This window comes from Canis aureus, chromosome 36, assembly GCF_053574225.1.
Source record: "Canis aureus isolate CA01 chromosome 36, VMU_Caureus_v.1.0, whole genome shotgun sequence".
NCBI lineage: Eukaryota > Metazoa > Chordata > Mammalia > Carnivora > Canidae > Canis > Canis aureus.
In genome coordinates this window covers 1,575,132-1,601,860 of record NC_135646.1, presented here as the reverse complement: position 1 = coordinate 1,601,860, position 26,729 = coordinate 1,575,132, and the positions used below count along the sequence as shown (strand labels likewise).

Below are 26,729 nucleotides of genomic sequence, written 5' to 3'. Positions count from 1 at the left end.
TATTTATTCATTCATGATAGACATAGAGAGAGAGAGAGGAGGCAGAGACACAGGCAGAGACATAGAGGGAGAAGCAGGCTCCATGCCGGGAGCCCGATGTGAGACTTGATCCAGGGACTCCAGGATCACACCCTGGGCCAAAGGCAGGCGCTGAACCACTAAGCCACCCAGGGATCCCCCTCTGTCCTTTTTCTTGGTACACTGCCACCACCATATGATCAATCCCAGGATAGCTAGCTGGAGGAGGGGGGACATTGGAAGATAAAGACAAGCTGGCCCATCTCAGGCCATCTTAGACCAGCCAATCAACTTAGTAGCCAATCACAGACCTAAGAGTAAGCCCACCCAAGATTAGAACTACCTAGCTGGACTCAATCAAATTTGATGACCTACGGAATCATGAACTAAATAAATAATTGTTGTTTAAAGACAGTAAATTTTGAGGTGGCTTGTTATGTAGCAATAGCAAATTCATCTCTCACTGTTTTCCTTTCCTTCCATACTTCACCACCACATAAAGGAAGGTTTTCATCTCATCTCCTCTTCTGTCATGGACTGTACTTAAGTATATCACCGATCACCATTCATCTTACCGGAACATCAGGTCTCACAGTGCAGTCTTAATGGCAGAATCAATCTTTTCTCAACCCTATGGAAGAAACCTCGTGATCCAATCTGTCAAGCCTAGCTCCTAATATGTTAATGAAATCCAAAGGAATTTAAAAATACTTCCTCTTTCTATGAAGCCTGGGTTATAAGACAATTTGATTGTTGCAGACTCAAAAATTCTACTTTGTATGCAAGAGCTGAATGCCTCCTCTTTCTCTTTGTATCTCTGCTTTAATGATCCTAATCCTCCCAAGACAAATGAATGCCTCTGAAAGAATGGGGATGGAGCAGGAGAAGGTCCCACTGACACCAATACAAAAAGAAAAGAACATTGAAATATGGTTTAAAATATTATCTTCCTAGCATGTATGATCTATGTTTCCTTGGGGCTGTAAAGCCCATTCTAGAGTCCTCATCTATACGAGAGGATTGGAATTCACAATCTTCTGTGTCTAAACAGAACATAATATGGCTTTTGGGTATTTACTATGAACTAGTTGGAGCTGTAATGCAAGAGTAAGTCACAAATTTATTTACTTCATATGCTATGATGTCCAATGTAATGTTGAATAAAAGTGGTGACAATTAACATCCTTGCCCTGTTTCAGCCTTAATGGGGAAAGTATTTGGTCCTTCACCATTAAGTCTGATGTTAGCTCTTAAGTTTTTCATAGTGTCATATGACAGGTTGGGGAAGGTAGCTTTTGCTAATTTGCTGAGGAATGTTATCAGAGTTTAGTCTGTTGAGTTTAGTCAGAGCTTTTAATATGGTGAATTTTATAGTTCAGATAATATATTCTTCGTCTTTAGAATTTTTATTTATTTTTCTCACCCTCCATTTCTCTTCTTATTATCATCATGTTTCTCTGTGACTCGAAACATATTTAAACAGCCATTTAAAAATCTTTGTCATAATCCTATTAAATACCTGATTTCTGGGTTTGTAGCTTTTGACAGATTTTTCTCCTGGCTATAGGTCATAATGACTTGCTTTTTGCTATTTTTAGATTTTTTTCTTTTTTTACAAAGTTCTAGACTTTGTGATTTTACATTGTTGAATGTCTGGATTATGGTTACTATATATATATATATATATATATATATATATATATATATATATATATATATTTGGAAGATTTTATTTATTTATTCATGAGAGACACTCAGAGAGAGGCAGAGACACAGGCAGAGGGAGAAGCAGGCTCCCTGCAGGGAACCCGATGTGGGACTTGATCCCAGGACCCAAGGATCATGACCTGAGCCAAAGGCAGATGCTCAATTGCTGAGCCACCCAGGTGCCCCTATGGTTACTAAATTTTAAAGACTATTGAACTTTATACTTTCCAGCAATTACATTTTTGTCTATTAGCTTGATTATTTCAAGCCTTGATTTTAGCTTTGTTAAGGTGGGTTCTTGATAAGCCTTTATTTGAGGGCAAGTATGGTTCTGGTACTGATGCATGATGCTTTGGTAGTGTCTCCGCCAAGTGCCCCAAGTGATCAGTGGGACACCTTGCTCTTGCTAGTCACAGCTCAATGCCTCCTAAGTGAGAGAGAGTTCTAGGAATTGTTCAGCTCAGAGCTCCCCACTTGTTCTTTGCTTGTCCTCAGGATATTTCATCCTTTACCCAAGTGGCTTAGTATTTAGCAGCAGATTTGAGGGAAGCCCTATACAGATTTCTAGAGCCATATCTCTCTGGCTTTATTCTCTTTGGGACTCTGTCCCACAAATTCCTACCCTCTTTAAACTCCTGAACTACCCATTTCTTCTGTGAGACCATTATAACGTTCCAATTAACCCAGCTCACAGGCCAATTCATGAAGCTCTCCAGGCACAAAGCCAGGTGATTCTAAGTCTGGCCACATTGACTGTCCTTCTCTCAGGGATCCCGTCCTGTGCTACCTATTGTTCCATTTCTAAAAATGGTTGTTTGATATTTTGTGTACAGTTTTCTGGTTGTTAAGGTGGATGGCAAGTTCTGTTCTGTCCCGCTTACTCCATTAAAGTCAAAAACAAAAGTTCTTTATTCTTACTCTTATTTTTTCCTACTTCGTCATTTACAAGAAAGGGGAATATTGAAAATCTCCAGCAATCATGGATTTATTTCTCCCCCTAGTTTGGTCATTTTCTCTTTGAAACTCCATGGAATACACACATTTAGGATTGTTGTGTTGTGTGTTCTTATAAATGAGCCATTTATGATGGAAATGTTTCTCTGTTTCTGACAAAATTTCTTACTTTCCAGTCCACTTTGATAGCCATTCCAGCTTTTCTATGACTATTCTTTGCATGAAATATTAATTTTCATCTGTTCAGTTTTAACCTGTGTTATGTTTAAAGTGTATTTTCTGGAGCTAGTATATATTGGATCTTGTTTTTTTTTATTTAGTCTGACACTCTGCATTTTAAGTGGAACAATTAGACTACATCTATAAATGAGAGTATTGATAACGTTGGATTAAAATCTAACATGTCGCTTTTTGTTTTCTATTAGTATTACCTGATTTTTTACTTCTATTACTCTTTTACTACCTTCTCCTTAATTAATTGTGTATTTTTTAGTTTTTCATTTAAATTTTTCTTATTGGGGCTTTCACAATAACTTCTGTTTATTTAGCATTTGCCCCAGGGATTAAAACATGTGTCCACAATTTATCACACTCTACTTAGAATTAGTATTGTGGTACCTCCCATAAAATATAAAAGCCATGTAGCAGTATAATTAATTCCACTTACTCTCCTACAATTTAAGCCATAATTGTCATATATTTTATAACAACATTTTAAAAAAATCTCAAATATGATGTTATAATTCTTGCAATAAACTTTCAATTCTTCTTGAAAATTTTAAAAAGAAAAAAATATTCTTTGATTTTCCCACATATAACTGATTTATTGTGCTTCTCATTTCTTTCTGCAAATCTGAGATTCCATTTAGTGTTACATTCAGCCTAAAGAACTTTCTTTTTCATCATTTCATCATTTTTTCATCATCTTGTGGTATAAATCCATGTGTTGGTAATTCTTTCAGCTTCTGTTTATCTTAAAATGTCTTTATTGACATTCATTTCTGAAGGATATCTTTGCTGGATATTCAACTCTGGGTTGATGCCATTTTCTTATTACACCTGTTGTTCTTCTGGCTATTACTGTTATGATGAGATATCAGCCATATTCTTATCATTGTTCTCCAGTTTGTGATGTGCTTTTCATTCTATGAATATTTTCAAGATTTATTTTTATCTCTTGTTTTCAGCTATTTGCTTTTGATTTGCCTAAGTATAGTTTTGATTATATTTACCAGGACTGCCTTAGACTTGTGGACTTGATTTTACACTTCGCCAGTGCAGGTCTGTTTTAATTTTCCTCTTAAACTCAGTTCTGGGAACTAATATTTACTCCTAAGATTTTCTCTCTGTGAGCATTCAGACCATAATCTAGATAATCTGGGTGGTGGACAAGAGCTGAAATTTCTACTTAGCTTTTTAAGTCATCTAATTTTTGCTTTTTGCTGTACTCCTTGAATTCTCCACATTGATAGTTATTGGGGCAGACAAATATTTGAAGAAAGCTTGTATGAATATCTGTGGACTCACCAATTTATAGTCTTTCAATAGTTTAGACTTTGTTCCCTGATACTTAAGTCAATAAGACTATACTTTTTCATGGATTCTAGTTACCCCATATTATGTATACTGGACAGAGCCTTCATAGGAAAGTGTTATAAATATAACACTTACCCATGCATTTACCTTATTTTAATGCTTATATTCTCTTCAATTTTGCCTATATTTTTTACTCTCCAGCACATTTACAAAATTTTCTTTTATATTTTTTTGCTGATAATTTTTATCCATGTGACATTTAGTTTGATTTAAGCTTTCCACCATTATTAGAACTGTAACTCCTCCTCCAATAGCTCTTTTAAGTATAAAAATGAGGCATCTAGTGTTAGGAGAATTCTGTTGCTACTACTCAAACTTCATACATGCACCAGCTTTCTGGAAACTGCCCTTTGATCAATGAGTACAGTTGGTCTGATAATGAGTTCAGGCTGTCTTCTCCAGCTTCAATGTTTTCTCTGGATGGGATTCTTAACCTATTCTCTCTATCTCTCCCTCTCTCTCTCTGAACAGGAAGAATACTACCAATGCCTAGTTGCTTTATAACAAGCACTTCATTAACCATCTACTAAGCAGACTTCAGTCTTATTTGAAATCCTCTTGATTAGGAACTCAGTCATAAGTAAGACAGAGTATCCTGCCTTGCCTCATGTTTTTGATGCAAAGACTCTCTTCCCATTTCCTATTTCTCCTTATATAATTCCTGCAGTTCTTATATTTTAATTGCTTAAATGATCTATGATGATTGTAATTTTTTATTATTTAATAATTAGCATTCACAGCATTTTATATTTATAGCTGGAATGCATTTTTCAGAACACTTTATGAATAGAGAAATATATCTTTCACACAAAATGACTGCACATGCATATAGTATTTAAGAGGTCACATAGCAAATTGGCTATGAGTACATGCTGTGACATCAGATTCTTTGATACTTAATAGCAATTTAACTTTGGGAAAATTACTTAATTTCTCCAGGTATTGATTTTCTCCTCTGTAAAACAAGAATGATAATAAGCAGTACTACTGTTAGATATAGACAACAGTTAGATATAGATACTGGGGGCTTTGCACTATGTAGTGTGGGAACAGAAAGGAACACTTTCCAGTGAGTTATTTAAAATTTTCAGAGTAAACTTCCATTGCTTAGAACTGGTCAGGGCTGACAGTGCTATCAGGCAGAGAATCCCAAATCTAGACCAGGATCCATATACCCAGCAGGCTCCATTTGTCCCCACTAGGGAACTGCCATGCATATGAGGTTGACCAGATACCTTGAGAAACTCTAGGAGTTCACCAGTGGGGGCATCTAGGCCTCCAGTTCCAGAAGGCAGGCCTGGCATGTAGATTATTCTCACTGACTAAAGCTGTATTTTCTTTTGTTAGGACAACCAGAATGAGGCTGGCTTGGTCATTTGGGGTGATTCTTATTCATATCCAACAAAAAATAAGGTAAGGACACTAGACTATGGATGGTTCACTGTCAAGCTTTGTTTTTTTGTTGTGATTTGGTTTGGTTTGGATTTTTAAAAGATTTACTTATTTATTTGAGAAAGAGAGAGAGAGAGAGAGGTTGAGCAATCATGTGCATGAAGTGGGGGACAGAAGGAATCTCAAGTAGACTCCTGGCTGAGTACAGAGCCTGAGGTGGGGCTCAATCCCACATCCCAAATATCATGACCTGAGCCAAAATCAAGAGTTGGACATTCAACCAACTGAGCCATCCAGGTGCCCCTCAAGCTTTAGTTTTAATCTCTGTATGGGGACTCACTCATCAGCCCTTGCCTATTTGTGTTTCAATCATACCATCTTTGGTCTATAGCAACCAAGGGTAGCATTGGTGGCGGCAGGCATTTTTTAACTCTTAGTATCCCCACTGACAAGGGCAATCATTTTATTCTCTATACAGTCTTCACATCATATACCAAACTGAGTTTTGGGGGTGGCCATAACTATCTCATTTGGAGACTTTTAATACAAGTCCTCTGTAATGTCAATGGATCCTACTAATTAATGTTTTTCTTGCCTTCAACCAATGTGGTAGTGTCATGTTCTCCTTGTCAGTCTTAAGTTACAGTCTATAGTATTTTCTCTGTAGTATATACATAGCAGAGATGGAGTCAGCACTAAGAGTTCACATTCTAGGAGTATATTGATTGCAAGATAAAGGGTTCAATAGGAGACATATTAAAAGATTCATCTTCTACATTTATTCTACATAATTTGGAATGATAAATTGAACATATCAGAAGATAAATTGTCATTCACATATTTTTCAGACATATTATGAGCAAGACTTGTATTTGTGGTTATCAAGCAAAGAATTTTTTAAAGTGCCATTGGAAATAACTCTTCTTGGGTAGCACATGGATGATGCAATATAATAAATAATGATACAACCAACATTAAAAGTAAATGGCATTTTGGAAGTACAAAGGCAAGATGATCTATATTGTTTTAATACAAATAGTCCCAAAGAACCATGATGATAGGGGTGCCTGGGTGGCTCAGTGGTTGAGTGTCTGCCTTTGGCTCAGTTCGTGACCCCGGGGTCCCGGGATCCAGTTCCCCGCAGGGAGACTGCTTTTCCCTCTGCCTGTGTCTCTGCCTCTCTCTGTGTATCTCTCATGAATACATAAATAATATCTTCAAAGAAAAAAAGAACCATGAGGATAAAGACAAAATTTTAACTGCCCCTGCCCCAATTTTTGCCCCTTGATGTACATACTCTGCATAATTACTAGGACTGTAAATATGATTAATTTGTTTCTATGTTAAAGAGGTTCTATGTGGTGGAGTTGATTTTTAAGAAGGGAGATTATCCTCTGTGAGCCAGACCTAAATAGGTGAATTCTTAAAAGTGACTTGGTTTTTCTTAGCACTCAATCAATCAATCAATCAATCAATCAAAATGTGAGAGGACTTATGAAAGGGGCCACTTGGGGAGGAATGGGTGGCCCCTAGTTGCCAAAGGCAGCCCCTGACTGACAACCAACAGCATGGAGGTGAGAACTTCAGTCCAGCGGCTATAAGGATTACTCTTTTTTGTGTGACCCTCATAATAGGAGCTTAGAAGCAGATTGTCCCTAGATCCTCCAGAAAGGAATACAGTGCAACTACCACTCTGATTTCAGCATGTGGGACCTGAGCACAGAACTCAGCCATGCCTTTTCTAAACCTCTGATCTCAAGAACTGTGACCTCATAAATGGGTGTTGTTTTAAGTGGTAAATTTTGACATAATTTTTTATGCAGCATGAAAAATTAATGCAGATACCATTGCTATCTTTTCCTGTGATGAGAGATATTAAAGTGCAGAGTGGTGCATCTAACAATAAAGGACCTAAAGTGAGGGTTCTTGTAGCTGAGAGGGAAGAGAGGGTTCCTAGACAGCGCAAAGAACCTCCATGTGCTCTGATTAGGCAATCAACAGTACCTAAGTTCCTTTTCTCTCTTTTTCCCCCAAGTTCCTATTCTTTACTCCTTTTTCTGAATCTTCAAATACATTCTTTATGACCTTTGTAATATATTTTAAAAATCAAACTGTGGATTTTTACAGGGGCCCCACACATCCTCAGGAAGTCTCCAATAAGAGTATATACTTTGGGTTGTGTGAATTAGTAAATTAATATATTTAAAGGTTTTATCACAGTTACTGACAAATACTAAGGAGACAATATTAGCTACTCTCATTTGATCTTTTAAACTATCCCCAGATATAGGAAGGCAGAGGTTGTAGGAATAGATCTTACAACTGAGGAAAATGAGTCTCAGCAAGGTTAAATGACTCATTCAGGGTCACACAATAGTGTAGAGCTTGGAATCAATCCCAGAACTTAGAGATGCCAAGTCCCTTGCACTTTCTGCCATTGATTTTTTTTTTTTTTTTTTTTGCAGAAATTCCTATTAGCGCAATGATGTCAAAATTCTTTATCTTTAACAGACAAATCTGCACAAAGTCACATTCTCAGAATGACACAGCAAGTGAAACTCCTGGTGGAGAGGCAGAAACCAGCTCTCACCTTAGATCCTTGTTACTCAAAGTGTGGCGACTCTACCAACAGCATCAGCTAGTTGGAAGTGTTAGAAATCCACTACATTAGAAATACAGGATCTTGAGCCCTACCTGTGACCTACAGAATCATCACCTGCATTTGCCAAGACATCCAGGCAGTTCATATACACCCTGAAATTTGAGAAGCACATTTTAAGAATTTTGGCCTCCTTCTCCATCTACTTGGGGTCTCCAAATGAGTTCAGCTGGGTTCGTGTTTTCTGCCAAGCTAACTTAGTGCCTCTTTATACATCTTCTATCATTTTAATAATAAAATTCCTTTATTCGAGCCACTAATAGTGCATTTCAACTTTTTGGAAGGTTTTCCAGAGAAGGAAGGAGTTGGCTTTACTCAATATTGATTTTTCATGTTTAAACAAACTTTAAACAATTACATTTTTACAAGCATTTTTTTCCTCCAAATCCACAGTTAGGGCATTCCAGACCACAATATCTAATAATAATGTACAGCCAAAATACAGGTCTGAGTTGACCTGAGGAGAAATTACTATATGATGGAGCTTATCAAATTAGTTTTATGCTATTCTTAAGTTAATATTGTCAGCCCTTTCCCTATTCAAGTCCAATCTCAGCTCTTCCTAATGAACAACCAATTCCTTGGGCCTCTCTGCCTTCCAATGTCAAGGAAAAAGTGGGGGCTGAAACTTTCACACCTCCACCCAGAAACCCAGAGAACTTTAGATATAAATGTGTTCACTCCATATAATGGGCTGATAGCAACAGAATGCACCAGGCTGTTTCCTGGTTCTTTTATACAATCTGGTCCTTGTCAAAGAAACGGAGTCCTGGTATTCCAACCAGCTGGCTGGAATACACCCTAATCCCCATTAGATGATGCATTTGATTAAAATGTGCACCAATGTATCCCTCCTTGTATGTGCAGCTTTCCTTACATCTCCCTGATTGGGCTAGACAAACATAGGTTTGTCGTCCTGGAAATGGAGTGTCCTTTGGAGACGAGAGAAGTTTTTCAATGAAAGAGAGATTGATAAGAAGTCTCCCCAGATGCTGAATGCACACACTTACATGCCAGGCTCAATGAAATAGAGAAGGACGTTCCTCACAAATGTCCCTTTCCATCTTGAGTCTGCATCCCTAGGTCACAGAGAGGTTCCCATAGAGTATTCCCAAAACTTGAAGCCTGCATGAATTCATTAAATATAAAAAATAATAAAAATGAGTAAAGCCAACAACTCTATTCCCTGAAAAATGTTCAAAAAAATTTTGCACCATACTATTATATGCATGAATAAAGAAATTTTAAGGGTGTCTGGGTGGCTCAGTCTGTCTGCCTTCAGCTCAGGTCATGACCCCGAGCTCCCTGCTGCTCCCTCTCCCTCTCCCTCTGACTCTCCCCTCTGCTCATGGTCTCTCTGTCTCTCAAATAAATAAATACAGTCTTAAAAAAAAAAAAAGAAATTCTATTAAACAAGAGACTAATTTTATGTCTATAGGAAATGATAGCACATATCAGCTTATTTAGCTTTATTTGCCACTGTGCTGTTCTGCTTCCAAGAGGGCTCTATTTTGCCTTGTTCTTGCCTTCCCTGTAGGACTGGAATATTTTCTATAGCACCATGTATTTGATAACCCTTTCTGTTTCCAAGCTTCCACCCATCCCATATCCCCAGATTAAATATTGACACTGAATCTCCTTCTCATCTCTGATAAGGCATTAGCAACAAGACGGTGCTTTCTCAGACCATCTGTGATACTAATTAATTGTTCCTCTAGCATACCAAAGAACCCTCTTTTTTCAATGTATTGTGCCATTTACCAGAAAGGATTCAAATCGTCTACTAGCACACTTTCCCTTCTAGAACATGGGCTTAATTAAAAGCAGGGCTGATACTCTTATTTTCTGTAGAGTCAGTGAATGAATTGCACTGTAAGTTTATTCCCCAGGACCTACATTTCTCCTCCTCATCATCTTAATTGTCCTATTAACTACTTCTTAATCCCCACACTGCATTTATGCTTTATGTCCTGTTGGCTAGAAGACTAATGTCACAGATACTATTTTTGAATCTCCTGTGGGAAAAGTACTGGTAAATTATTTTCCATATCAGCCCTGAGACATACATAACATTAGATTTCGGGAACCATTGTTTTCAGCATGGGCACCTGCCTAGTTCCAAATATGTACTGCCTTAAGGCCATTGCATTTCTTGGAAAGTGAATTTGTCTCTTGATGGTTATGCTGGTACAAGAGAGCCTGTTTTTTGGGGTTCTTCTAGGTCCCTGAATTCTGTTTACCTTTGGGGTCTTAAGCTGTAGGTTTCTTTCTCTTTCATTTCTACCATTTCTTTGCTGATGTTCTCTTCTTGATGACTCTCTTGCCTAATACGTCAGAGCCAAGTCTTTGGCTGGAGCTCACAGCTGGGTGCAAGCAGCAGCAGGTTCTATTTGTTTAATTGTTTGTTCTGAACAGCTAGAATAATTTGTTAAATGGTCCCTCTGCGTGTCTAAGTCTCATGTAAATCCAAAGACGTGGTGTGATTTCTGCTGAGTCTGTGCAAGGCATACACTTTTAGAAATCTGAGCTACTCAAATGAAAGAAATGTAGAAATTACTGAAATCTGATAACCCTTTCCTTCCAGAGTAAACTGATGTTTTGCTCTTACGTTAGGTCCTTATGTAACTATAGCAGAAGATGTGAATATTCCCGTTGTTCCCCCCTTAGGTCACTGGCCTGACCCCCTTCTGGGTGTGGGACCTTGCTCAAAGTAAGCATGCAGAAGACCAGAAGGGGGTGTGGGTATTGGCCCAGGGGTGACTGCCAAGCAGTGACATAAATTCTCTAACTACTTTTCCCCCTGAAAATAGATTTCAAGTTATTTTTAAACATTTTCGTAAAAGGGCCCTAGTAGGATTGAATCCCAAATGCCCGAAACAATGAATCACTTATTAATTCCACTTTCCCTTTATTAATTCTCCACTCCCCAAATAAACTTCTTGTACCCAAGTCTTTGTCTCATGATCTGCTTTTAGTACAATCAAAATTATTCAAATTTATCCAATCGGATAGAAACAACAAAAGCTATCCGCTCTAACAAACCACTCCATATTTATGTCAGTAGATTGTGGGCCAGGATCATGAATCTTATTGTTAAGGGAAAAGGATGAAATTTATTGTCCCCCTCCATATGTTCTATAAAATCTGCCAGCTGTGTCCTATACATAGTCTTATGTATTCCTAATGGTACTTTCTTCATGGAGTCAGTGTAAGAATTAAATGAGTTAATGAACATAAGGTGTTTGGCATAGTGGCTAGTTAATATTTCTATTATGTGCTTTTTATAGATAAATAAAGTGAGGCTCAATGATATGGAATACATTTTTCAAGGCATTGGGTAAGGGACCGAAACCCAGCTCTGCTTAATTCCAAAGTCTACCACCCTCTATATACTGCCTCTGTTTTCATGACAGCCCAACCCATCATTGAGTATTCAAAAGAATAATTAATTTACAAATGTAGACACATCTCCTCTGAAATATCAGATACACTCCCAGGCTCCTTTCAGCATTAAAATAATACCTTGTCCTCATTTAAATAGGCTGGCACCCTTCCCATGAATCATCATGCAACATGTTTTTCTTTAAGATTTCCACTATAAAAGAGCAGCCTTCACCAAATTCTCCACTGGCAGGGATATCTTTTAAAATGTCAAATCTCTAAGGAAAGAAAATAGATCCATCTCTATTTCTGTCTCCTATCCTAACAAAATCCAATTATGGAGGCAATAACTGCTCATCTGCTTACTATCAAGATCAGCCAGTATTGGACCATTCAAGATAACAGATGATTCAAGTGTCCCCACATTACCCTTAGAAAAGAGCCTAATCTTTCTGGCTAACTTTTAGGCAAACTTTGAATAACCATTCTGAAGATATTGCAATCTACATTTACATTTTTCATCCAACAGACAGAACACAACTAGTTGATCTGATACAACAATCTTAATATGTTCTTTTTCCATACATTGGTGGTAAATTTTTAATCTTCTTTAGAGATTCTGCTAGGGAATTAGCATTAATCCTATATCTTTGATGCAAGGGATCTATCTTTTTTCTGGGCTGCTGTCATTGATTAAAGCTAAGACTTTCAGAAGAAAGGAATATATGCCTCGATAGCTTTAGAGTCTTGCCTTGGGATGATCATACTGATATTGATACTTAAATAATTTCCATTGCAAAATAATACTCATTAAAGTGTATTTGGAAGATATAGATTTCTAAAAGAAATAATTGATGGAATGGGGATGGGAGATTAATCACCTATAATCCCCTTCACAAAAATACATTCACTTAGAACAGTCTGATATGCCCCAATCAATATATTAATGCATTTCAATAATTATGCATTCAATTTTGTATTTTTCTTATTTAACTCAACTTTAGATCATAAACATTTTTAAATATATTCTTTTAAACATAACTTTCAAAGTATTTGCAAGATCTAATTGAGTAGATAGACATGGCTTACTCAACAATTAATCTATGGTTGGACATTTTGGTGGCTGCCACGTTTTTTGTACTATAAATAATGATATGAATTTTCCGTATTTGGGATTATTTTATCAGATTCAAATCTTCAAAATAGAATTACTAAACCAGAGGCATAAATAAGTATAAACTTCTTGATAAATATTGTCAACTTGACAACTCTATTTGTACATAATCAAGCTCAATTCTTGGTAAATTTTGAATTTACTTGTTTGTCCAATGTTTCTTCTAAAACTTCTACCCTCTACCTGTGTCTTCCTCCATTGTCCCTTCTCTCTCCATTTCCTACTCTGACACCACCCCTGACCTTTCCCACGCTTGCCCACTGATCTCAGGCCAACCTCTGGTTCCTCCTCCCTTCCCACTTCCCCATAAGATATCTCTCCTGATTCTCTTACCAGTCTTGAATCTCCTTCTCTTTAAAACTTGCTCTCCGTGGGTATTTGTCATAATATGACTTCAGGTATTACTCCTATCAGATAGCCACATTTTAACAAATACCTTCTATATCTTAATTCAATAGGAAGTGTGGAAATTATACACTTTGTGGTCAAAATTATGGAAAAGAATTTAGGACAAGAATCTTTGATGGTGTCATTCACATTATACTACATAGGAAATTGCCCAGTCTACCTATTGGTTATAAAACATAACCTTCTTTTCAACGAGTCAGTTTTGATGTATATTGACATTTTCTCAAGGTTTCTCTTCTAATGAGTGCACATTAGTAGCATTTAAGCTAATAGAAAGTCTGTTTCTCAAGGTGGGAAAGTGGGACATACACTATAGAATATATTATAAGTCTTTTCTGCTTTGTAGTTTGTCAAGAATAGTCAATGATTGATGTGGCTATGAAATTATCTGAACCAGCTTTGATTCATAATGTACTATTGATGGGCTTCTAAGCTCACTCAAATGTCAGGAAACCAGTTGGTGACTATTAGTATTTTCCTAGCAACAACTCATTTTTTGTTTCCCTCAACATGAGAAAAATAAGAACAGGGAAATAAATATCCAGTCAACCTTTGAAATGTGTTATTATGCAGCCAAAGTCACTTCTAGTACCAGGAAGGATAAAAAAACAAACAACAACAACAACAACAACAACAAAAACCATTAAAATGTTAGGGTAAATTTCAGACCTATGATTAGAAATGATTTCCCTGTCTTTCCTAATCTAAACTATTTTGAGATCAGTTTATAGTCTAAAATGTTAATAAGTGATATGGAAGGCCATATTGAACTATAAATCATACAATTAAAGATGGAACATCCTGTGCTTATCTGATCTGGTTGCTAAGTACCCACTCTTTATGACTCAGGGGCCCACATAGATCTGAGACACCAGCTGTACTTCAATATAGCAGATTGGGGAGACGCAACACCAACCTGTTGAAAATAGATGAGAGGAAATTGTCCCAGGATTTGAGGTGGTTCAGGCAAATGAGGCGAGGAAAACTTATTTAACATTGAAACATTATGAGGTGATAGCCCAGTCAGGAACCATCTGGATTTTGCCTTGAGCTACCAAACGATATTTCAGGCACAAAACATTCATGCACTCCATGTGCTGAGAAATTACATTTTTCCTTTCTTGAATCCTACCCAGCATCTAAATATTACCAAAAGGAGCAGATTATTTAACTCACCATGTTTTTTTTTTTTTTCCTTTGCAAAAATATATACATGTAGCTATACCTAAGGCAGGAAATCTAGTGGTCTCAGTATGGATCTGGAACCTTGACTCACAGTTTTAACCAGCTGTATGACCAGGCTGATTGATAAGCTTTCATGCAGCAATTTCTCCCTCTTATAAAATAGGTTCCCTTGTGAATGAAGGTTAAACAAGATAAAGTACAGAAAGTCCTTGGCCTAGTATTTAGGTTAGGTCAAAATATATATGGACATCAATACTTACTGTTCCTACTATTCCCTTCTGGAGGCACATAGATAATGGATCTTAATTTAGAGCAGTCTCTATTTAATTCTGTTTGTTTTCCTAAACTCAGGCAGGAATATTAGAGAGAAGATACTATATATATCTACCATATTGAGAAACTTGTGCTTTAGAGGAAACATGCTATGCTCCAGGTCTATCGGAAACTGTGAATATGAGCAGTTAATGTTCAAATGCTTACAAAGAAGGATAATTGTGTAGCTAAAGACTGTGTTTCTGGAATTTCAAAGAACTGAATTGAAATCTCTGCTTTGCCATTCACCACATGGGCAAGTTACCTTACTCCCTCGTGCTTCAATTTCCTCATCTGAAAAATAGGGATGATAACGTACATATCTTTCTATGTCTTGTGAAAATGTATGAGATAATTTATTCAAGTTGTGTAAAGCATGGGACCTGGGATATAATAGATCCACCACAAATGTTAGTCTGGTTAGTTTTTAGTTAGGAATCCAATTACTGGAAGGAGAGAAGTTTAAACAAGTGGAACTATTTCAAAGAATTGCCTTCTACTTAAATGGCCTTTAAACAATGATTGTCCATCACTTGAAAAATCTAGCAATATAAAGTCTTTGTATACACATCTTTGATATGTATACAAATATTCTTTCATCTTAGATTCTTGCATATTGGACCTATTATAGAAGAGTCCCATCCTGGATAGTCTGTTCTAACATAAGAAATTATTAATATTGGTTAAAGCAAAAACTTTCATAGATATTTCACAGAATTCTCACATGATCATTATTATCTGAAATAGCACTAATCTATAATCAGACAAACTTTTATAAACTCACTTCCCTTTCCCTACCAATGTCTTGTTTTTTTTTGTTTTTGTTATTGTTTCTTGAAGGCAATTGAACTCCTATTATCTACTAGCTCCTTCTCCTGCAGAAAGAACTAAGCTATGACATTTCCAGGTGAATTCTACTTAAAACAAACGTCAACTCCAATGTTTGTCTGGCCTGTTCCTGCAGACACAACTGAATTCTCTCTGCCTCTCAATTCAAGGTGGTAATGTTTCTGCTGATAAAAACTTGGGAGGAAACTTGTGGATTTTCCATGTATGTCACAGGGATTCATGCTATCAGACAAGAGATTTCTCAACAGATCTTTCCTGGGTGATCCTTCCTGTCTTTAGCTTCTGCTGAGATGGCTGAGGGGATCTAATTTCAATTTCTTCAAATAGCCTTTTGTGTGGCTGGACGCTGACTTTTTGCAGGAAGAATTGGCTCAGAATTTTCCACACATCAATTTTTACTTATTTTTTTAACAGTTCTTCCTTCATTTTTGTCTTTCCTTTCAAATTTTACTGCAAACAATGAGGAGACAGAGGCCATACCTTCAATGCAATGATTGGAAGTCTCCTGAATTTCATCATTTATAAGTTCTGCTTTCCACAGGACTGCAGGACAGGACTGTAGGTGTCCTGCCACCATAGAACAAGGGTTCTCTTTCCTTTCATTGCTGGGAATATATTTCTTATTTTCTTCTACACATTCACTAGCAGAACCATGAGCGTTCGTGTTTCAGTTTACAGTCTACAGCATCCTTGGCATTTTTCTATCCTTCTTTTCTTTTGATCTCTTCCCCCTGCCCAATGCCAAAGCTTCTTCCACATGTTTAGGTGTTTGTTACAGCGGCATCCTGCATTCAATACCAAAAACTCTTCATATTAATTTCCTATTCCTTCTGTAACAAAGCACCACAAACTTAGTGACTTCACAATACAGATTTAATGTCTCACAGTTTTATATGTCAGAAGACTGGCAGTCTCGTTGGTCTAAAAACAATGCATTGGAAAGGATGTGTTCTTTTGTTGACTCTATTGGAGAATCTGTTTCTTATCTGCTCTAGCTTCTCAAGGCTGCTTTCATTCCTTGGCTCATGGCTCCTTCCTTCTATCTTCACCTCCAGCAATGGAGGTTGAGTACCTCTCACATGGCATCACTCTTACCTTGCTTATGTCATCCTTTTCTCACCCTGACTCTTCTGCATCCTTCTGCCTTTAAGAAACTTTGTGCCTTCTTTGGGCCCAACTGGATCATCCAGGATAATCTCACTATTTTGGGTCAGCTGAGTAGCAATCATAATTTCATCTGCAACCTTATTTTCCCTTTGCTATATGATCTAATACATTCACAGGCTCCAGGGATTAGGATATGAACATCTTTTGGAGGTCATTATTTTGCCTACCACCACTCCTATTCTGTTAAATTCCAAGTTATTAATGCCTTATAATTAATCTTCCCAAATAATTTAATTCCTGATGGCTGACATGTTCTATTCTGAGTGGAGAACTAAGTAAGATGGGGTTGACAAAGCAAGTTTACCAAGACCCAACTTTCTAGGTCTATCTAGAGATACAGTAGAGTGTTTTCAATTGACAGTTGAGGGCTCCAAACAAATTCCATTTATTTTTTTTAATTTTTAAAAAAGATTTTATTTATTTATTCATGAAAGACACAGAGAGAGAAAGGCAGAGACATAGGCAGAGGGAGAAGCAGGTTCCAGACAGGGAGCCCGATGTGGGACTTGATCCCAAGACCACGGATCACGCCCTGAGCCAGGGGCAGGTGCTCAACCTCTGAGCCACCCAGGCATCCCAAATTCCCCACATTTAAATCTCCCCTCTAATCTTCATTCTGATTTCCTGGAACATATAACCTGATTCTTTGGAGAAACACACTTACTGGGTTTCTTGAAAGGTCAATCCTAGGAGAATGCTGCATCTCAGATAACATCTAAGAATCTAAATTATTTTTATAATCTTCCAAATTCTTTCTCTCTAAAGATAGTTTGGTATGCTTAGATTTTTCTTTGTCAATATAACTGCTTTCAACTCTTCCTTGGGGAATAGTGGGATAAATATTGTCAACTTGACAACTTACAGTAATTTGATAAGTTAAGAGAAAAGGAATATTTTTTTCCTAAAATATCCCTATTTCTTTTTTATTTTACCCTATAAGAAACACTTAAAAGCCAATAGGTTTATATGGACTTTAAAAAGACAGTAATGATATTAAAGAATGACTTGTAAAAGTTTGCAAATTCAGAATGCGTTAGGTTCAGATGGGTGATAGTCAATTGGAACCAAGGTTAGCAGGTTCTAGTGAGTTCACCATGATTAACCACTCATTTCCACCAAACAAAATTTTATTTGTGTGTTCTGACACAGTATGCCATGAATAAATTTGGTCATGTTTTAGGGTACTGTTTAAATGAATCATAATATTTATCATGCATTGAGTAATATCATAAATTCTTCAAGTGAACAAGCAGTTATTTCTTAATTGCCAAAGCTTTAAGAAATAACTCAATCTTTTAACTACTATTTCATATTTAGGTGTATCCCCCACAGAATACTATATTGGTTTATACTGGTGTCTACACAGTTTTTACCTGATTCTAACAGTGAACTTACATTCTATAATCATATCACATTCTTGTTTTAAGCATCTTTCTAAAATTTTACCAATATGGGGAAATATATAAACATTTGTAATACAATCTTGGATTTGCCTCACACCTCTCCTTGCAAGAGTTTGAAGTATGAAGCCTTATCTTATTAAATTGCAGTCATCTGCCCTTGAAAGATTTTCTAGATGGGCCTACATTAATAAAGTGTAATTGTTTCTTGATTTTATGATTCTAACCATATACACTTCTGGGATGGAGATGCTGTCTATATTTTCTACCCTCACTTTCACCAGCACTTTGATTTGTTTTGATTATTGAAGGCAACTCATTTCTCTCTTGCTTCTGTTTCTATTTGCATGGAAATCAAGAAAGAGAGCCTTGAGGGGTTTACAGTAAAGGCATTTAATCTTGGTGCTTGCAGACTCACAGGAGTCACTTTGAGAAAATGATTATAATTCCTCTCCTTGAGTTTCCTCACTTTCTCTTTGCTCTTAAACTTCTACCTATCTTAAATTTATCACAAAATGACCCACAGGAGTTTCTATTCCTCACGGATTGAAGGGAGTGGAAATTCTTGCTCTATAAATTCATTTTACTGTCATATAAACCACTGCTAAATTTGTAAATAAAAATACCCTAGGGGATCCCTGGGTGGCGCAGCAGTTTGGCGCCTGCCTTTGGCCCAGGGCGCGATCCTGGGAACCCGGAATCGAATCCCACATCGGGCTCCCGGTGCATGGAGCCTGCTTCTCCCTCTCCCTGTGTCTCTGCCTCTCTCTCTCTCTCTGTGTGTGACTATCATAAATAAATTAAAAAAAAAATACCCTAGATCCAACATTGGCTTTCAAAAATGAATTTCTACTACCCAGCACTTTCAGAGATTTGACTGTTGCATGAGAAAATTGGTCTGCTTACTCACTGAAACATTAGGGCCCCCGAGTTAATTATTTTGTACCAAAAGGTATTGTGAAGGGGTTTTAGAATTGCTTCATTGATTTTAGCCAATATGAATTTTCTACAAAAAGCTCAATAAGTGTCTAGAAACTGGAGATCTGAATCAGGTTGGGAAATTACAATTGATGTTCTTGTAAACAGAGCAGATTTTTGGATTTTCCCCATGAATGAGAAACACATATGAGGAGAATCTAGTCTGAGCTACTTAAAATACAATTCCATGTGGTCTGGAGAACACAGCCACCATAATTTAGTTAGCTCATTAATCTTATTCAGGTATAAACCAGCATACTTGAGTCACTCAAAATAGATTTTACTTAGTTGCCAAACAAGTATCACTAGATATTTACCCAACTAAATTAAAAATGCATTCATTATTACTAATATATAAGTCCAAGAGCATGGCTTTAGGATCATAAATTTATAGAAATTAATATACTAAGATAAGTAAATAAATGAGAAAATCATATTATTCGGGGCTTCTGTTTTGAACTCTTCAAGCACCAGCAATCAACTGGTCTCAAGGCAAAAAATAGAAAACAAGACACATTAGCAACAAAGGACTTGCCCATCACAATAGTTTATAGTCGCCTCTGTTGCATCCGTAAGGCAGGAAGACCTATAGTTAGCAAATTGGCTACTTTGGCATCTTACACTGGTTCTTTGAAACACAAAGTGGGCAAATTATAGAATTGACAAACTGATGAATGGCCACTGACAATAAATTATTTTAAAAAGCATTTTTATTGCACATGTGTCACGTATGGGGATCCATACTACATGTTAGGGAAGATAGATTAATAAGAACAGGAAATTAATAATCAAAGTCACCACAAATAACTCATCTAAGGTTAAAGGGAAATGCTCAGCATGACATCAATATGCAGACTTTATGACAGGGCCCCCAACAGGGTACTGAAGTAGCGAGGACCAAGTGTATAGGAATCTGAGAGGAGACCATCCATATACAGTTGGATGAAAAGGTCAGTTTTAGACTTCAATCCAAGAATAGCAAGTTGGTGCTAAAGAACTCTGCCAGAAATTGAATTAAGTATAATAATAAGTATTCAACTCTGGCAAGAACATGGTGAGACCAATACAATCCTAAGTGATAGTGGAAATGTAAATCCACGAAAAAATACAATGTCAAAAATACTTCAGGAAAGCAATTTAGCAACGTATTTGAAAATTCTTAACAGAGTTCATATTCTTGGACTCAGTAATTCTTCTGCTAAGAATGTATTTTCATAAAATAATCTGAAATGGTCAAAGACTTTATGTATAAAACTATTTGATGTCATCATAGTATTATTTATAATATGGAAAAATTGGAGACAATTTTGAATAGAGTGGTTAAATAAATTATGGCATATCATTTATTGAAATGTGATGAAATTACTAAGTAACATACTTAAGAAAGAATCAATAAAATAAAAATGCTCAAAATATATCATTAAATTAAAAAGAAACAATACAAAACTGTATATTTAGTGTGATCCCAATTCTGTAAAACATACCCTGGGAAAATATATCAAAATGTTAAAGAATGTTTTCTTAGATCGAATTTCTAGAGACAGATTTTGCCTGCACAAAGTTTATTGGGGAGTGCTCTCAGGTATATCTGCATGGAAGTGACGGAAGCAAGATTAGATAGAGAAGCTGACTGTGGTGGCATGGGTGCTTCTAAAGACCTCAGGAGGTGTCCTGAAACTGGAAAGACCCTCAGAGTTATTCTAAATTTAGGCAATGGAGCCAGAATTTTGTATAACTGCATCAACCAGACATTGACTGGGGCTACCCCCAGAAGGGAATGTTACTTTGAGAAGGCAATGGCCACCTGGGAAAAATTTCTAGCAAGGGGCAAAACTTTCAGCTATGAGGAGCCATATTCCCAATAACTGAGACATGACTACATAGCCCTGAAGAAAGGATCAGGGCCGATGACCATAGAATCTATTACAAATGATCATTTCTAATAGGGAAACCAATGATCTCTATCTTCGTTGTACAATCAAAAAATGATCATTAAATCTTAATAAAAAGATATTAAAGTATCAGGCCATTTAGAACTCTTATTTGAATTTCCTTGATTCTATAAAAACAGGGGGTAAAAGAAATCAGAGCTTGGCTCAGTTGTCTTTACCAGACATTATTTGCTTAGTGACAGGAATTGCTTCTTTTTCATAATGACAAGAACGACACTTGATGGAATATAAAAATGAGATTGTGATATGGTCTTATGTCCTTAATCACTAAATATTAGTTTCAGATATCATTATAAAGCTTTTACCTGAGATTCAGCTATTGAATACCCATTTAAGATTACGGCCTTGGCCATGAAGAACAAATGAATTGGAGATGATTTTGAAAAGTGAATTTGAGGTATCCTCCTGCTCAACTCTAACCCTCGAACACCTCAGCCTCAAGCCCTCCTGTCTGATATTTTCCACAAGTATTTGTGCCTCAATCAGTATCACCCTTCACTAAGCTTTTACGGCATTTAGGTCACAAGCTACGGTAGCCAGCACTGGAAATAGACCTGTTGTCTGTCTGACACACCAGGCCGAGAATTGGGAAGATGAATAAGAGGTGATTAACACTCATCCTTTCACTCTCCCTGTTTTTGCTAAGGATGAGCTGTGGCTGAGAATACACAGTATATTGCCTGCTAACGTTAGCTATTACAAATTTTTTATTATTCAAATGGGAAACAATGAAAAATTCTGAATTAGCAATGTGAATAAGAGTCACCACTATATAATGGTGACTCTTTCCTATTTTCCTGAGACAGTAACCGTGTCCTTGTTAAAGAGTGTGCAATGACACTGATGAGGGCGGGCAGAGAGCCCAATCCAGGACAGCATGTCAAAAGCTCTAGGATAGATGGCAGTGTGATATAGCTCTCTTTCCAGATCTCAACCAATCTCACTTTTGACTATTTCTAACAAGTAACAACAATTGAAGATAAAAAAAATAGCACATCTGAAAATTATCTTTGATTCTCACAGTGATTCTTTTCTCTCTCAGTGTTCCTAAAGGCAATGATCTATGTATGGACAGGTGTCTGTTGGTCTCATCTCCTACTACAGGGAGGAAACAGCCCCAGCATAGCTGATATGGCTTCTTCTCCTCCCATCTAGAGGAAGGTGAATATACTGTAGCAGCTGGGCCCAAACTCTGAGGGTGAACAGCTGGTCTACACAGATGAGTCTCTGTGACCTCATGTGATACCTTCTCTTTCCTCGATGGGACTAAATGCTGCCTGAGCAGTATTTCTTTTTCTAAAAAATCATCCATCAAACACAGTATGATTAACCTTGAAGAACTGTTCTTCTTAGTTTTCACTTTTATTCATTATTTAGATGGAGTTTTGAGCCTGTTCTTCCTGGGGAGAACGTGACACTGTATTGCGACATATGGAGTGATCTTTTCCAAAATGTCACCCACTTGAAATTTTCAATATTCTCAAGCCCTTCTTTTAATGTGGAATGGTAACCAAAGGACCTTCTACCAAGAACAAAATATCAACCTGATAGTCCTGATTCTTCCTACAAGGTAATATAGAAGAGCTAGAGGAATCAGATGACTGAAAGTTCACCCACAAGGCTCCAGATAATCTTGCAGAGCCTTGTTAAGTAAAACTCATTTGGGAAGATTTGGCACCAGATGCAGCTGGGTATTATGTTCTTAATTTGATTTCTGACATGGTTTGCCCATGATATTTGAGACATTTTTGCATGTTCAAACAAGCTAAGGCAGCCTGGGGCCAAAACAATTTTAAAGAAGTGATTTCAGTTGAAGGACAATCTAATTCTGGGCAAATCTAAATGTCATAGGCTGGATTTACAAGCTTCTAAAATATGTAATAAAAAAATTCAGTCGCTATTGGCTGTTTGCTATTTTTCAGTTAAATGTTTTTTTTTTAAATGAAATTTTGGATGCAGTCTACTTAGTTGACTTAATATTTGGTAGATATAAATCGAGAAATATAGTAATGCCCGGTAGATGGCAGATCCAAAAAGCGAATTTTGGTGAATGGAAGACATTGATCTAATACTAAGTAGTTTTAGGAGCCAAATAAATAAAGTATTTATGAAACAGATCATTAAAGATGCCAGCTACAGGAAAGTATAGCTGACTCTTGAGCCACATGAATTTGAATTGCATGGGTCTACTTATGTGTGGATTTTTTTTTTAGACAAATCCATTACAGTATTCTAAATGAATTGTCTCTTTCTTGTGATTTTCTCATTAACATTTTCTTTCCTCTAGCTTATGTTATTTTAAGTATTGTGTATAGTATATGATACATACACACGCAAAATATGTGTTAAACAACTGTTTATGTTATCGGTAAGGTTTCCGGTTAGCAGTAGGCTGTTCGTAGTCAAAAGTTATAGGTGGATTTTTGACTGTGTAGAGAGTCGGAGCCCCTACCCCTCACATTGTCCAGGGATTAACTGTAATGCTATTATTTTTAGAGAGGGAGAGAGGAAGAGCAGAGGGAGAGAGAGAATCTTAAGCACGCTAGGCTTGGAGCCCACTTCAGGTCTCAACCTCGGGACCCTGAGATCATGACCTGAGCAGAAATCAAGCTTAACAGACTGAGTCATCCAGGAGCCCAGATCAACTGCATTTTTAATTCAAATTAAATGATAGTAGTGTTGGTCAAAAGATTCAGTTCCATGGAAACTGGGCTAAAAATAGGACACACAACTTGATTCTACATCCTGGCCCCCCTTGCATTCTGGTATGGCCATAACTCAGGTTTGATAATGAATATTAACATAAATACTATGCACACTGGTCTTGCCCATAAAACCTGTGGAATTCTTCACATTCTTTCCCCTTCTGCCTTCCCAAGATGGAAATCATAGTGACCTTGGAGGCCACTTGTGAAAGATTCTAGAACCACAACATAGAAGGACCTGGATCTTGGGAGCACTATGTGGAGAAGGACTTCCCACCAATCATTCATTTGGATTTTATGTGGGAAATACTCTATTTTCAGTCACTAAGAGCTATGAGTTTATTCTTCATAGTAGCTCACATTATCATTCATATATATATATATATATATATATATATATATATATATATTAACCCATTTATTATAGCCTAGCAATGTTTCAAATGACAGAGCTTCTACTGGTCTTTCAATTCCTTCAATCTTCTGATGGCTGACTTTGCTGTGACAGCAGAAGTGGTGTTGTAGGTCCAGGCGCCACCAGCCACAGTCTTCATGCAAGGAGCCACAGTGCCAGATGCCCACTGCTTGCCTTTTCATCTTGGTTTTGCCACAGAAGGAGCAGGTGTACTTGGCATGCTAGCTAATCTCAATCTTCTTCACCATCTTCCTGAGGGAGGCCCCATAACGGGTCCCATATTTACCCACGATTCTGACCTTCTTGGTGCATTTGGCCATCTTGCCGCCAACCAGGTCTGAGCCCAGAGAGGAAGAAGTAGCTCACATTATCTTAATGAATATGTCCAGTTTTTCCCTGACCTTAATCAAATTACTTAACTTCACTATGCCTCAATTATTTCCTCAATAAAATAGGAATATTACTCATAAGTATCTCAAAGAGTTGTTGGTAGAATATGTGTAAAGTACTTCCACAGGCCAGCTGTGCTGTAAACTCCCAGCCAATGGCAACTATTATTAATCACTCCCATTGGATACATAGCTCATGTTCAGCATCAGTGTTAAACATTCACATATTTTATCTCATTTAATGCTCAAAAAGACATTGCAATGCAGGCTTTACCACTGTCATTCTGTGCATAATAATCATTATGATAGTTTAAAAAATGGTCAATTTCTACGTGCTCAGTACTATTCCAAGAATTTCACATGCACTGAATAAGGTATGTAGGTTTCTGAGGTAGGTTTTATTATTATTCTCATTTTACAGGTGAGGAAACAGACACTGAGCTTACTTTTCATCTCCACGCCCTTACAGCTAGTGAGCGGCAAAGCTGAGATTCAACTGAGGACCTCTAACTCCAGAGCCCTTGCTGTTAACCACTGCTGTCACTGAAGTACCTGATGCTTATCAAAGTCAAGGGAAGTATTTGGAGATCCCATGTGTGAGAACCTCTGGCCCTGGAAGCCAAGGGGTCAAATGAAAAGTGAAATCAATTGCATTGACTCATCCTAACCAAAGGGTCAATAAAATGAATTTAAATGTGTCAAAACAGAACTTGACCAGTGCCATCCAGGGCCAGTCCTACAAGTTGGGCTGTTCTGGTATGGCATTATACAACAGCCATGTAATGTGGCCCATTCTAAATATTGACATTACATCGAGTCTTGTTTTAAACCTGAAATGTTTCAAATTCCCACAAATTCTTGCCAACTAGGAAATGTGGATGGCATTTGCCTTTAGTGTCTGTGAATTGTTATGGCGGGTATCACTTTTAACCCAGACTGATCACTCCAGCAGCAGGACCTAGAGCAGTACGGTGAGACCAAATTTTTGCTTCTGTGTCTCTGTCATTAGGTCTAAGATGAATCATCACTGAGACCTTGCAAAGCAGCCTGGTCCTGACTTTTGTGATGGTGAGGGAAGATTCTAGAACATTAGTGATGTTTAATAATTTAAATGTAGATGTTGCATGTGCTGTCAGTGCAATCAATTAGCTGAATTTACTTTTTCTCACAAGAAATATTACGATGCCACAACAATGATGAATATCTTTGCCTTCTTAGCTCTTGCATAAAAGGTCTATTTTACTAGTAATTTTTTCTCCTTTCATAAAAGCAGAGGTTTCCTTCTGCAGAAAACTGCATTTAAGTTATCCATTGAACATTACAGACTGACCAATTCGTTATCTAAAATATATGATTGAATTTCATCATTTTAAGAGTGAGTTCATTATCTGCCTGCTGCTCAATCTCAGCGATAAAAATAGTACAAAGAAGATGTGTTGAAATAGAACACAGTATTTTTTCTGTTCTTCAGAAGCACTCTGGGAAAAATCATTCCATCAGTCCTCCAACATTTACACAGCAAAGAGTTATTATTCCACAATCAATTAAAGGTATAGTCAAGCTTTAAGGTAGATAGAGAATAGCTCCAGAAACTATCTAGGTCACCAAAACTGTATTATTAAAGGGGATGTGTAAAAAATAAGGTCATGTACCAAATACTGCAATAATTTTATTGTGTTTGTCTAAAACGGTGGGTGGGTATGTGTTTGTTTTGAGAATCAAAGACTTTTTATGATTAGAACATAGAGTTAAAACTCTAGGAGAAACTGCAATACCACAAGAAGAGCCATATGTCTTCCAGGGATGAGGAACCTTCCTTGCCTCCCCTACAGCACCCAGACTGGGCCTTTGGACACACTGGAAGTATGACAGTCACACCTCCTAGAAAAAAGCCAAATAAAGTAGGGGGCTCCAGTGCTTATCTCACAAGCCTCAAGTAATCTCACCAGGGAGCCAGACAGCATTCTTGTCCACACAAGTCCCTACAATCTTCAAGCAGATCTTATGATCCTGCTGAATCACAAGGTCCTCATCCATTGTCTATAACGTGGTGGATTGGAGTTAGGATCAAACTTCATCTATGATGGT

At 37.2% G+C, this 26,729-nt stretch overlaps 2 long non-coding RNA genes and 1 pseudogene across 3 annotated transcripts in view; 2 read left to right on the top strand and 1 right to left on the bottom strand.

The window, feature by feature from the left end:
* LOC144305944 (uncharacterized) overlaps positions 1-26,729 on the top strand; it is a 110,642-nt gene that overhangs the window by 62,008 nt on the left and 21,905 nt on the right. For both annotated transcript variants that reach the window (XR_013372977.1, XR_013372975.1), the window contains exon 2: positions 5,623-5,688. This is a non-coding gene — a long non-coding RNA (uncharacterized LOC144305944). The remainder of the gene's footprint in view (positions 1-5,622; positions 5,689-26,729) is intronic.
* Positions 14,141-25,934, top strand: LOC144305946 (uncharacterized). Its single transcript, XR_013372978.1, has 3 exons — positions 14,141-14,264; positions 22,510-22,702; positions 25,063-25,934. It is a non-coding gene; the product is annotated as an uncharacterized LOC144305946 (long non-coding RNA).
* On the bottom strand, positions 24,179-24,572 carry LOC144306079 (large ribosomal subunit protein eL43 pseudogene; annotated as a pseudogene).